The following is a 14,056-nucleotide window of genomic DNA, read 5'->3' as shown; positions in this document are numbered from 1 at the left end:
TAGTCTTCAGACAGGAGGCCATGAGCCCAGCTAAAATTCAACTCCAGTGAAAGAAGCGGAAAATAAATTTGGAAGGAAAGAGGAACCAGCCGCTTACCGTACGTAGATATGTAGACCCTACATATAAATCAATTTCTGGTTTCTGCATTGGCGGGGGTGGGGGTGTGTGTGTAGGCTCTCTTTTGAATAATATCTACAATTAGAATGCAAGTTAAAATGACTTTAAAGCTTGATATCTGATCAATTATTTTTGTGTGTGCTGATAATACTGTCTCTTTAATAACAGGGTTAGTAAATGGATAGTTGCTTTATATTAGGTGAGAACATTCTGAAATTATGTATAAGATTTGCTGCGTAATGAAAGGAATGCTGTGAGCACGGATTGTTCGGTCGCCAATATCCCTCTCCCAATCTGACAAATGTGTGTGTGTGTGTGCGCGTTCAGTCGCGTCCCACTCATTTTGACCCCATGGACTGCAGCCCACCAAGCTCCTTTGTCCATGGGATTTTCCAGACAAGAATACTGAAATGGGTTGCCATTTCTTACTCCAGGGGATCTTACCGACCCAGGTACCAAACCTGTGTCTTTTGCATCACGTGCATTGTCAGACAGATTCTTTACCACTGTGCCACCTGCTGCTGCTGCTGTTGCTAAGTCGCTTCAGTCGTGTCCGACTCCATGCGACCGCATAGACGGCAGCCCATGAGGCTCCCCCGTCCCTGGGATTCTCCAGGCAAGAACACTGGAGTGGGTTGCCATTTCCTTCTCCAATGCAAGTGAAAAGTGAAAGTGAAGTCGCTCAGTCGTGTCCGACTCTTAGCGACCCCATGGACTCTTAGCGACCCCATGGACTGTGGCCCACCAGGCTCCTCCGCCCATGGGATTTTCCAGGCAAGAGTGCTGGAGTGGGGTGCCATTGCCTTCTCCACTGTGCCACCTGGGAAGCCCTAATCCGACAAATAGCCATGAGCTTCCCTGTTGCACCCCTTGCAGTTGTCGGTGGGTGAGGGGGATGCTTCACAAGTGCCTTCTAAGGAAAGCAACCTTAAGTAGTTCTCTCTGCATGCAGCTACTCAGGCTTGGTATTACCGGGCTGTGGATTCCATCTGATGACCTCAGCCCTGGGGCCCCAATAACATTGTTGCCATAATCTTGGCTCTCTGTGCACTAATACCGAATAGAAATATGGATACAGAGTTTTGGGAGAGAAAAAGAGAAGCTTTATTTCTTTGCCTGGTAAAGAAGGCACAAGCCTACTAGCACCTCAAGAACTGTGTCCTACACCCTTCCCTGGGGAATTAAGAGAGGTTTTCTAGCTGGGGCTTATGGTCTGGGGTAGGTGATACTGATCAAAGTAATGAAGGTCTTACTTTACTCCTCTTGCTGCAGAGTTTCGAAACTGCTACTATTGATGTCAGGCAACTTGGTGACTTGGTCTGTTGTCTCTGGGGTTATTGGCCTGTGGCCTTCCTTCTGAAAGGAAGAATTCTATAGGAGATTGTTACAAGGAGTGTGGGGGAATGTGAACACCAGGTGAAGGGTATAACTCACGTAGTTTAAGGAACTTTGTGAAAGATAAGCCTTGCTAGTGCAGTGAATTGGTAGTAGTTAAAATAAAACTAGGCTTGCTTAACTCTTTCAGGCCTGCTGATGCTGTTTCTCCAGACTGTTCATTGTTTCCTTATTTTCCTTGTTTATCAGAAAAGTCTCATTTCTAGTTTAGAAAAAGTCTCATTTCTATTTTTGCTGCAACAGCATGACGTGTGTCTTCCTGTTTGTCCTCAGAGACTAGAAATGGTTTCTAGCCTGATCAGACCCTAACTGATGAGATGGCCTACACCATTGGGTTTTAACACTTTTAGCTATGCACAAAGACTAACTCAGTTCAGTTCAGTTCAGTTCAGTTGCTCAGTCGTGTCCAACTCTTTGTGACCCCATGAATCACAGCACGCCAGGCCTCCCTGTCCATCACCAACTCCTGGAGTTCACCCAAACTCATGTCCATTGAGTTCGTGATGCCATCCAGCCATCTCATCCTCTGTCATCCCCTTCTCCTCCTGCCTCTAATCCCTCGCAGCATTGGAGTTTCAGCTTTAGCATCAGTCCTTCCAAAGAACACCCAGGACTGATTTCCTTTAGAATGGACTGGTTGGATCTCCTTTAACTGCCTTTTAATCCCAATTCTCAGTTCTCTCAGAAAAGGGAAACTGATTGGCTTTGTTCGTTTCAGGTTCTTGATGGGGATTTGAGGTGGGGAGAAGGGAGAAGTGATTGAAGGTTGGTTGGAAATATTTATTATGAACTACATGAACAGCCTCCCTAGTATCTGCTATAGGAACACATGGGGAGGGGGAGACTCAAATGGCCCATGTTTAGTAATTTTTATTACTAATATAACAATCTTTATTATATTCTCAATTGTCTTTGTTGTCAAAATAACTGTTAATCTTTCTTATATTCTTAGTAGCGAAAGGCTTTAAGCATGTTGTTACCCCTACCTGGGGTTAGCTGCCTTCTAACAAGGGGTCTGGGAGATGGAAAGGATTTGAAAAAAATGTAAGGTACCAGAGAATGAGAGAAGTTAGACTTTTCTGAGATGATTCGTTATCTCTGACCTGTAGCTCTAGCCTGAGGGTGGGCCAGGAGAAATCCTAGAATGGGGGTGGGTTTCAGTTCAGGCCCTCAGGGAGGGAGACACCAAGATGGGAGTGGGTGTACAAAAGTTGGAGAGACTAACAGTGAAGGACCAAAGGAAGGAAGCAGGGGCAGCGGGAGAGACCACGATGATGCAGGTAGGACACCTGTGCAAGTTCTAGAGGAAGGAAGGGAAGCTTAATTAAGGAAGCCCCAAGACCACAGGCGGTTCTGAGACAATTTGGCCAGACCCATGGGGAATCCTGGAGCCAAAGCCACCCATTAGAAGACCCCTGCCTGAGTTGCCCTGCTGTGCAGTCAGTGACTGACAGGGGGAGTGTGGTCTCATAAACACAATGAGGGGTCCGAGGGCAGAGAGAGTCTTATCTAAGTCATACAGGGGAAGGATTGTTCTTTGCCATAAGGCATTTCCCAGAATACCGACAGGTGGGGGGATTTCCTAATAGTCTCTGTTTTCCCTGAGTACAGGTTCTGGTAAATTTCAATGTTGTCACTGCAAAGCCTGTTTTTAAGGCCTAGACTTGGAACAGATTTTTTTTTTTAAATTGTTGAAAGCAGTGACAAGTCCAGCCCAGATCCAAGAGGAGATTACACAAGAGCATGACTCCTAGGGAGGCATGGTTCTGTGTAGGCCACCAAAATAAGTGTTCCTCAGATTCTGAACCTTGGACTAGATACAGCGAAATGTTACTGGCATATCTGAGGTGGCAGCTGCAATTGTTGGGTGGGATCCATCCACAGGTGTATCCACTGGTAGGTGCAGAGAAGAGCCCATCAACATTGCAAACCCATGAGAGGAGGCTGTGCTTTTCCTGCTTCTCAGAAGCCCTTGTTAACACTGTTTCATGCATGTGTAGGTATGTAGGTATGTGTTCAGTTGCTCAGTCGTGTCTGACTCCTTGCAACCCCATGAAGCCCTCCAGGCTTCTCTGCCCATGGAATTTTCCAGGCAAGAATACTGGAGTGGGTTGCCATATCTTATTTGATCAACAGTTATCCCAACAGGGGTTCTGTTGCTGAACATCACCTCAATATTCACTGGTTTAACAGTAATGATGACTCATCTAGCCAGAGCTACCAGTTAGTTTTTACATTTTATTTAGTTTTTCCTGATTAAATCTGGCACAAGGAACTCACTTAACCTGTACTGCTTTGACAACCAAATGCGCTGACAGTGAGGGGACTCCCCTTAAGGGGAGCGTCTGTCAGTTCTCCAACAAAGGTCTTCCACCAGGGACCTTCCTCTAAGCCAGCCAACCTTTGGAAATCTGACCTTTTCCTGCCTTGGTTTTCAGGACTCAACACTATCAATTTCCATTAGGCTCTTTGTGAAGATATGTAATAAAATACCATAAATCTCTGTAACTAGGTGAAGCATTTAGCACCCTAATGAGCAATACCGTTCCAAGCCTTTTCATTCAAAGGCTTTCAAATTGGGCAAACAAGCAAACAGCATCCCGCTGTTTAAATCTTGACTAAAAGCAAGTGGAGGACAACAAAGCACAGGATTTACAGTCAGTCCTCAAGCCTTTGCGGAGATATCACAATGTTAGAGACGTATACTGCCCTAAGTTATGAGGTAACATAAAATCCAAGCCTACTACTGTGGTTTGTAAAAAAAAAATAACGCGTATTATTTCTCTACGGGTTATTCTAAAGTGAGCAGTGAAGTGAAAGTCGCTCAGTCGTGTCCGACTCTTGAGACCCGAAGGCCTGCAGCCCGCCAGGCTCCTCTGTCCATGGGATTCTCCAGGCCAGAACACTGGAGTGGGTAGGCTTCCCCTTCTTCAGGGGATCTTCCTGACCCAGGGATGGTACCCAGGTCTCCGGCATTGCAGGCGGATTCTTCACCAGCTGAGCCACCAGGGAAGCCCCATACTAAAGTAGGTATGCACAGACTACTAATGGCTCGCAAAGCAGAGTAGGGTACATCTCAGAGAGGAAGCGACAGAGCAGCTGGGTATTGAAGCATGACTAGGAGTCCACTCAGCTACAACAAGGCCCTGTCACAGGACACAGGAAATGCAAATTCTCAGGCAGGAGGGCCAGCCTTTCAGACGGCCTCACCCTGGGAAGGTGGTGGTGAGCAAGAGGGCCTGACAGCCCGGGGGAGGATTCTCAGCCTCCCGCTGCGCGCCAGCAGACCGCGGCCGGAGGTGTGGAAGATAAAAGGGTAAAAGGGGGCAAGAGAAAGGGGACAAAAAAACGAAACGAGTCCTCCCGCGCACGCGCGCCGGCAGCCGCGGCGGACGGCTCAGCCCGCGGATCCCGCTCAGCCTCGCGTCGCGCGCGCGCAGTGTGCAGGCCCGGCGGGCGCATGCGCACTAGAGCGCGGGCGCCCGCGCCGCGGGGTGCTTAGAGGTGGAGCGCGCCGAGGGCGCGCGGCGGGGGGCGGCCGCCGTTACGGCGCGGGCGTGGTCACGTGGCTGCCGGCCCCCGCCGCCGCCCCCACCCCCCCCCGCCCTGTTCCCTCTCTGGTCGGGTCAGGCGCGGCCAGTCCCGCGAGCTCCCGGCAGAGGCTGAGGGAGAGAGAGAGAGAGAGAGGGGAGGATTCAGGGCGTAGGAGCCGGGGAGCCCTCCCGCGCCACAGGTAACGCCAAAGGACGACGGCGCTGACGGCCGTAAAGCAGCTCGGGCGCCCTGAGCGCCTCCGCCCTCCTCCAGTGCAGCCCCCGCGGGCAGTCGCTCCCGCCCGGCCTCCCCTCAGCGTCTCCGGACGCGTCCCGCCCCGCCCCGCGCCGCCGCCTTCCCCCGGGCGGGCCTGAGGTGTCGCCGCCGCGACGGGGCCTCGCAGCGCCCCCCGCGTGTGCGTGTTCCGGGCGGGGGGCGGGGGGCGGGGGGCGGGAGACGGGGCTCCCTCGCCCCGGGGCGGCGGGGCTGAGGCGCTGCCCCGCGGCCTGCCGCCCGCCTCCCCGCCCGGTGGGGTCTCGGGTGCGGCCGGGCTGAGCGCCGCGGCCGAGCCGGGCTCCACTTCCTCCTTGGTCCATTTCCTGGTACCTTTCGGTCCCTTCGCGGGCCGGAAGCCAGACGGGCTCGGAGCCCCCAAACCTTGTAAAATGCATTCTCCAGAAGAGAGGAGAGCTTCCCCCCTACCCTCCCACCTCAGGAGGGAAACGTGAGCTTGTTTGAGTACTACTTAAGTTTCCTTCACCTGTAGGAACATGCAAGTTGAGGCCTTTCAGGATGTGAGAAACATTGCAGAAGGTGAACACTGATTTTTTTTTTTTTGGTAACACCCCATCCCACCCACCTCCTGTTTCCTGGAGAAAGGAGCTCAAACCTCTACAACAATTTCTTGATTCTACAGGTGACCTAAAATTTGTTCAGTACTAGCTATTAAATAGTTTCGATTACAGGATATATGTTTAAAGTTCACATCTTTTTAGATTTTTGGTGGGGAATAATTTTCTGGAAAGTTTAGCCAACTCCAGATTCTAAATACTGAAATTTTAGAATGCGGGTTGCACAACTTTGGGCCAGACGGTGGTTGTATTTCTAGACCTAATCATTCTTTTTTATTCTTTGTCCCTCAGTATACAGCCCCAATATATTATCGTGTAGTCACTATATAATAATATGAACATGCCGCTGTTTGTACACAGATACTGACTTAGCATTAAGTGTAGGCATTGTTGAAAGTAAACTTTTGAGCACGTTTGATACCAGTGATAAAGAATTTAATTTATGTACTAATTGTCTTAAGGAACTTTTCTGATTCCATGTCTTGGTAGTTTTCATATTTTATCTCTAAATTCAGTTGTAAACTGGAGCATTTTTCTACAGCTATTTGCTGTAGAGTCCTGTAGAGCAGTTCTTCTCAAACTTTATAATGTGTCTGGGAATCCCTTGAGGCTCCTGTTTGAAAATGCAGATTCTGATTCAGTAGATCTGTGTTGCAGCTTGATATTTTATGTTTCTTATAAACTACTTCTGGCTGGAGGAGGAACCATTCTTGAGTAGCAAGGGTGTATATTACTTGTTTGCTAAGAAATGAAATATATCAATGAATAAGTGCCTTTTAGTAATTCACTTTTGGTGTAGAGGTGGCTTGAGGTAAGAGACAAATGGCAGGATGAACTGAGAGAGCTTGCTTTGGGAAATCCCTTTGCAGAAAAGCCAAGTCCAGGTCCCAGGGGAGGGGATGGCAGAACTGGGAGCGCTCCCTCTACTAGGAGGAGTGCAGGCACCGTCTGGGCATGCTGTGCTGCCCGCCTCGCCGGGCCTGCACGTGTTCCGCGGAAGAAGTCCACTTGCTCAGCAGTGGGTCGGTGGATTTTTAATCAACATAAAGACTGCATCATACTCTTTGGGATAAAAGTCTCTTTTATTGGTGAGCGAAATGAGTGTGTGCTCCTTTTGTCACTTACTCAAGTGCAGCCTCAGCTGAGTAACACGTGCCTGAGCCTTGGAAGCAAACTTGTGAAAAACTTGGAGTCTCCACCTGTTGATTTTCCCTAATTATTAAAAAAATGAAATAGAAAAGTTTACATTAAAAAAGTAATTGAAAAATCATAGTTGTCACAGGTAACTTCATATAGTTTATATACATAAAAATGGTTCTTGAAGTGAAGTCGCTCAGTGGTTCCGACTCTTTGCAACCCTGTGGACTGTAGCCTGTCAGGCTCCTCTGTCCATGGGATTTTCCAGGCAAGAGTGCTGGAGTGGATTGCCATTAAAAATGGTTCTTAAGTTTAGAAAAACTTTATGGAAGTATAACATCAACTACTTTTAGCACTGTGATTTTTACAGTTTTCATTCTCGTCCTTACTTTACTGTTATTTCTTTTCTTGTTAAATATTATGACAGTACTTTTTTTCCTCCCAGTTTTATTGACATTATTGATAAACAGCATGTAAAGAATATGCCTGCAATGTGGAAGACTTGGGTTCCATCCCTGGGTTGGGAAGATCCCCTGGAGGAGGGCATGGCAACCTACTCCAGTATTCCTTCTTGGAGAATCCCATGGACAGAGGAGCCTGGTGGGTTACAGTCCATGATGTTACAAAGAGTCAGACATGACTGAGTGACTAACACATTATATAGATTTAAGGTGTAATGCATAATGATTTGACTTACGTCATGAAGTGATTATTACAATGTTTCTTGAACATACATCATCTCATATAGATATTAAAGAAATAGAAAAAAAATTTTTTTGCTTGTAATGAGACCTGTTAGGATTTATTCTCAATAGCTTTCCTGTATAACGTAAAACAGTGTTAACTATATTTATCATGTTGTATGTTATAGCCCTAGTACTTATTTATCTTATAACTGGATGTTTGTACCTTTTGTCTGTCTTTTGTCTGTCCAATTCCCCCGTCCCTCTACTCCTGGCTCTGTTAACCACAAAGCTTGATCTCTCTTTCTGTAAATTTATTTTTTAAGTATAATTGACCGATGACACTGTTGTTACCTATTACACAACATCTAGTTGCAATATGTCACCTGACAAAGATATTACATAGTTATTAACTAACTATATTGCTCACACTGTTCATTTAAATGATTTTGCACCTGGAAGCTTGTACCTCTTAATCTCTCTCCCTGTCTCATTCCTCTTCCCACCTCCCTTGGCCACCACCTATTTGTTCTCTGTATGTATATACCTCTGTTTTGATTTTGTTAAAAATCAAATGTTTGCTCATTTGATTTTATTAAGTTTTGGTCATTTGTTTTTTAGATTTCACATTATAAGTGAAATCATGCAGTATTCTGTCTTTCTCTGACTCATTTCACTTAGTATAATACTTTTCAGGTTATTTTGAATGGCAAGATTCCTTTTCATGGCTCAGTAATATTCCATCAGTGTTTTTGTTTTCTTCAGATAAATATCCTGGAGTGGAATTGCTGGATCTTTGGTACCTTTAATTTTTTGGATTCCTCAAGGGTTCCTTTTTTTCCACATCCTCACTGACACTTGTTATTTGTTGTCTTTTTGATCATAGCCGTTCTGACTGATGTGAGGAGATATTTCAGTGTAGTTTTGCTTTGTGTTTCTCTAATGATTAGTGATGTTGAACATGTTTTCATTTCCCTCTTGACTGTATCATCTTTGGAAAAAATATCTGTTGAGATCTTGTGTACATGTTTGAGTCAGGGTGTTTGCTTTTAGATACTGAATTGTATGGGCTCTTTTTAAGTTTTGGGTATTACACCCTGTATCAGATACATGATTTAGAAATATCTCCTATTCATTAGGCAACATTTTCATTTTATTAATAAATGTAATTTTGCCCCTCCTACCATCTTGTTGGGGCTTCTCCATTGTCCTTGGACATGGGGTATCTTTTTTTGGTGGGATCCAACATTCTCCTGTTGATGGTTGCTCAGTGGTTAGTTACAATTTTGGAATTCTCACAGGAGAAGATGAGCCCATACCCCTTCCACCATCTTGGTAGCTCTGACTTGTCTGACAGCTAGAGTGGTGGTATAGACCAAGAAGAGGAGGATGTAATAGAGGAAACTCTGGAAGACTGGTGTACTGGCATGGCAATCTTCTGACAGATACTTGCTGGTCAAGCTAATCCCACAGATAAGGAGGGATAACACCTGGCTTAGAGCCACAGAGATTACCACCCCCTGCTCAGCACTTTGCGGCTCCTCTGGCGCACGCTGGCCAGGAGTGAGGCAGACAGGCTCCGGCTGCTCTGCCGCTTCCCTCGGCCAGCAGGTGCTCAACAGTGGTCACCTCGTGGTTCACTGAGGACCATCTTCACAGATGCGCGGCGTGGTGGTGATAAGAACGTCTGTGCCGGGGAACTGCGTGGAGTACCCGGTCCGGCAGCCATGGACTGGAGAGGCGGTGCTGCTGGCCAAGCAGTGAGGCTCTGGTCATGGCAGACACCCTCTTCCCACAGCACAAAAGAGGGCTCTACACAGGGACATCACCAGACGGTCAGCACAGAAATCAGGTTGATTATATCCTTTGCAGCCAAAGATGGAGAAGCTCTACACCGTCAGCAAAAGCAAGACCAGGAGCTGACGGTGGCTCAGATCATGAACTCCTTATTGCAAAATTCAGACTTATATTGAAGAAAGTAGAGAAAAATACTAGACCATTCAGTTACGACCTAAATCGTACCCTTTACGATTATACAGTGGAAGTGACAAATAGATTACAGGAATTAGATCTGATAGAGGGTCTGAGGGGTGGAAGTTTGTAACAGTGTACAGGAGAAGGTGACCAAAACCATCCCAAAGAAGAAGAAATGCAAAAAGGCAAGATGGTTGTCTGAGGAGGCCTTACAAATACTGAGAAAAGAAGAGACGTGAAAGGCAAAGGAGAATAGAAAACGTGTATCCATCTGAGTGAGTTCCAAAGAATAGCAAGGAGAGAGAAAGCTTTCCTCAGTGATCAGTGCAAAGAAATAGAGGAAAACAATAGAAGTCTAAAGGTCTCTTCAAGAAAATTGGAGATACCAAGGGAACATTTCACGCAAAGATGGACACATTAAAGAACAGAAATGGTATGGACCTAACAAAAGCCCAGATATTAAGAAGAGATGGCAGGAATACACGGAAGAACTATACAAAAAGAGATCTTAATGACACACATAACCACAATGGTGTGATCACTCACCTAGACCCAGACATCCTGGAATGTGAAGTCAAGGGGGCCTTAGGAAGCATCACTTTGAACAAAGCTAGTGGAGGTGATGGAATTCCAGTTGAGCTATTTCAAATCCTAGAAGATGGTGCTGTTCAACTGCTGCACTCAAGATGCCAGCAAATTTGGAAAACTCAGCAGTAGCCACAGGATGGGAAAAGGTCAGTTTTCATTCCAATCCTAAAGAAAGGCAATGCCAAAGAATGTTCAAACTACTGCACAACTGCAGTCTTCTCACATGTTAGCAAAGTAATGCTCAGAATTCTCCAAGCCAGGCTTCAACAGTACATGAACGGTGAACTTCCAGATGTTCAAGCTGGATTTAGAAAAGGCAGAGGAACCAGAGATCGAATTGCCAATATCCACTGGGTCAGAGAAAAAGCGAGAGAGTTCCAGAAAAACATCTGCTTCATTGATTATGCTGCAGCCTTTGACTGTGTGGCTCACAACAAATCGTGGAAAATTCTTCAAGAGATGGGAATACCAGACCACCTGACCTGCCTCCTGAGAAACCTGTATGCAGGTCAAGAAGCAACAGTTAGAAGTGGACATGAACAATGGAATGGTTCCAAAATGGGCAAGTAGTATGTCAGGGCTGCATATTGTCACTTTGTTTTTTTAACTTATGTGAGAGTACATCATGTGAAATGTTCTGCTGCATGAAGCACAAGCTGGAATCAAGATTGCTGAGAGAAATATCAATAACATTTGCAGATGACACCAGCCTTATGGCAGAAAGCGAAGAGGAACTAAAAACTGTCTTGATGAAAATGAAAGATGAGAGTGAGAAAGCTGGCTCAAAACTCAACATTCAAAAAACTAAGATCATGGCATCTGGTCCCATCATTTCATGGCAAATAGATGGTGGTAACAGTGGAAAAAGTGACAATTATTTTCTTGGGCTCCAAAATCACTGTAGATGGTGACCGCAGCCACAAAATGTAAAGACGCACTTTGGAAGGAAAGGTATGACAAACCTAGGCAGCATATTAAAAAGCAGAGACATTACTTTATCAACAAAGGTCCATCTAATCAAAGCTATGGTTTTTCCAGTAGTCATGTATGGATTTGAGAGTTGGACCATAAAGAAAGCTGAACACTGAAGGATTGATGCTTTTGAACTGTGGTGCTGGAGAAGACTCTTTGAGAGTCCCTTGGACAGCAGGAAGATCAAACCAGTCAATTCTAAAGGAAATCAATTCTGATTCATTGGAAGGACTGATGCTGAAGCAGAAGCTCCAGAACTTTGGCCACCTGATGCAAGGAGCCAACTCATGCTGGGAAAGATGGAAGGCAGGAGGAGAAGGGGATGACAGAAGATGAGATGGTTGGATGACATCACCGTCTCAATGGACATCAGTTTAGGTAAACTTCAGGAGTTGGTGATGGACACGGAGGCCTGGCGTGCTGCAGTTCATGGGGTCGCAAAGAGTCAGTCAGGAGTAAGTGGCTGAACTGAACTGTTATCTTTGTCTGGCCTTGGTATCAGGGTAATGTTGGCTTTATGGAATGGGTTCAGAAATGTTTCTGCAATTTTTTTTTGGAATAGCTTGTGAAAGATGGATGATAACTCTTCTGGAAGTTTTTGGAAGGATTCATCTAAGAAGCTCTCTGATCCTGAACTTTTATTGTCAGGAGTTTTTAAGTTGCTGATTCAACTTCATTAGTGCTAATTTGTCCGTTTGTATTTTCTGTTTCTTCTTGTTTTGTTTGGGAAGTGTACCTTTCTAAGAACTTGTCCATTTCTTTTCACTTGTGCATTAATTGGTGTAATCCATTATGATTCTTTCTCTGGTGTTGGTTGTAACTTTTTTTATTTCTGATTTCCATTTGCACGGAGTACCTTTTTTCATCCTCTTAACTTTCAGCCTATGTGTGTCTTTACATCTGAAATGAGTCTCTTTTTAGGCAGCAAGTACATGGGTCCTATTTTGTGTCTGTTCAGCCACTCCTTGTCTTTTAATTGGAGCATTTAGTCCATATACATTTAAAGTTGTTATTCATAGTTGTGTACTTCCTGCCATTTTGTAGTTTTCTGTTTTTTTTTCCCCATAAGTTTTTTGTTTCTTTTTTTCTCCTTTTTATTTGATGACTATCTTTAGTGTTATTTTTGTGAGTCTTTGCATGTGTATATAGAATAGACTTTTGGTTTATGAGTAAGGTAAGGTTTATGTGTTTGTATCTATCTGTGTATACACATTTTTAGCATATATTTATGATTATTTTAAATTGATGATCTGTTAGGTTCTAATGCATTTTAACAACCCGGTATTTTTAGCCCTCTCCCTCCAGCTTACTGTTCGTGACGTTGACATCATGTTTTACATCCTTCTGTTTTGTGTATCCCTTAGCTATTGTGGTTGATTTTTAACAATTTTTGTCCTTTTACCTTCCTGCTAGTTTCATGAGTGGTTGATTGGCTATCTTTACTGTTTATTTGCCTTTACCAACAACTTTTCCTTTTGTGATTTCCTTCACGTGTTAGTTTGTAATCCCCCCCCCCCCCTTTTTTTTTTGCTTAGTTGAGTCCTTGTAAGGTTTCTTGTAAAGCTGCTTCAGTGGTGCTGAACTCTTTTAGCTTCTGCTTGCCTGTAAACTTTTTGGTATCTCCATCGTATCCGAATGAAAGCTTTGCCAGGTAGAGTATTGATTCTCTTTAAATATATTGTTCCACTTCTTTCTAGCCTGTAGAGTTTCTGTTGAAAAGTTAGCTTATAGCTTTAGCAGACTTTTCTCATATAACTTATTGCTTTTTCCTTGTTGCTTTAAATATTTTCTCTTAATCATTTTTTTTTGGCATTTTAGATACAGTGTGTCTTTGTATAATCCTCTTTAAGTTGATGCTATTTAGGATTCCCAATGCTTCTTTAACTTTGATGTCTCTTTCCTTTCCCAGGTTAGGAAAGCTTTTAGCTATTATATTTTCAAACATTTTATTTTCTTCCTTATCTCTTCTCCATCTGGGACCAGTTTAATATGAATGTTGATACACTTGATGTTCTGCCTACCAGGCTCCTGCGTCCCTGGGATTCTCCAGGCAAGAACACTGGAGTGGGTTGCCATTTCCTTCTCCAGTGCATGAAAGTGAAAAGTGAAAGGGAAGTTACTCAGCCATGTCCGACTCTTCTCGACCCCATGGACTGCAGCCTACCAGGCTCCTCCGTCCATGGGATTTTCCAGGCAAGAGTACTGGAGTGGGGTGCCATCGCCTTCTCCATGATGGTTTTCTAGCAGTCTCTTAAACTTTCCTGACAGTGATTTCTACTGCTTTGACTTCCAGCTCACTGGTCGGTTTCTCTGTATCATTGGGTCTACTGTTTATTCCTCCTACTGTATTTTTCATTTCAGTGATTGGATTTTTCATTTCTGGTTCTCCTTTATATTTTCCAACTCTGTTAAAACATTCTGACTTTGTATTCTGTTTATTTAGTGGTCTCCCGAGTTATTTGATCATCTGTGTAATCATTGCTTCCCTGGTGGCTCAGATGGTAAAGTGTCTGCCTGCAATGTGGGAGACCTGGGTTCCATCCCTAGGTGGGGAAGATCATTACTTAACTCTTTTTTGGGTAGGTTGCTTATCCTCACTGAGTTCTTCTGGGGTTTTATTTTGTCCCTTCATTTGGAACATGTTCTGCCATCACCTTTATTTTGCCCAGTTTGCTGCTGTTGTGTATCTGATAAGTTGGGTGCAGTTCCCATCTTGGAGAAGAGCCCTTCTGTAGGAGACATCATGTGTCCCCACCCTGCACTCCCTCTGGTCACCAGAGCTGATGCTCTAGGCGTCCCCTCTG

The 14,056-nt window shown here is 44.8% G+C and overlaps 1 protein-coding gene across 20 annotated transcripts in view; it reads left to right on the top strand.

Annotated features, from left to right (window-relative positions):
• Positions 1 to 4,680: 4,680 nt before the first annotated feature.
• Positions 4,681 to 14,056, top strand: part of TBC1D5 (TBC1 domain family member 5) — a 593,981-nt gene continuing 584,605 nt past the window's right edge. For 5 of the 20 annotated variants that reach the window (XM_069568899.1, XM_069568806.1, XM_069568985.1 and 2 more), the window contains exon 1: positions 4,978 to 5,246. The gene's annotated coding sequence lies outside the window, so the exon portion shown is untranslated. Of the gene's footprint in view, positions 4,830 to 4,949; positions 5,247 to 5,813; positions 5,964 to 14,056 lie in introns of those variants that run through there. The other 15 variants (XM_069568839.1, XM_069568931.1, XM_069568958.1 and 12 more) reach the window with 11 other exon arrangements.

This window comes from Ovis canadensis, chromosome 1 (genome assembly GCF_042477335.2).
Source record: "Ovis canadensis isolate MfBH-ARS-UI-01 breed Bighorn chromosome 1, ARS-UI_OviCan_v2, whole genome shotgun sequence".
NCBI lineage: Eukaryota > Metazoa > Chordata > Mammalia > Artiodactyla > Bovidae > Ovis > Ovis canadensis.
The sequence above is the reverse complement of the archived record's forward strand: the minus strand, read 5'-3'. Positions and strand labels throughout refer to the sequence as shown.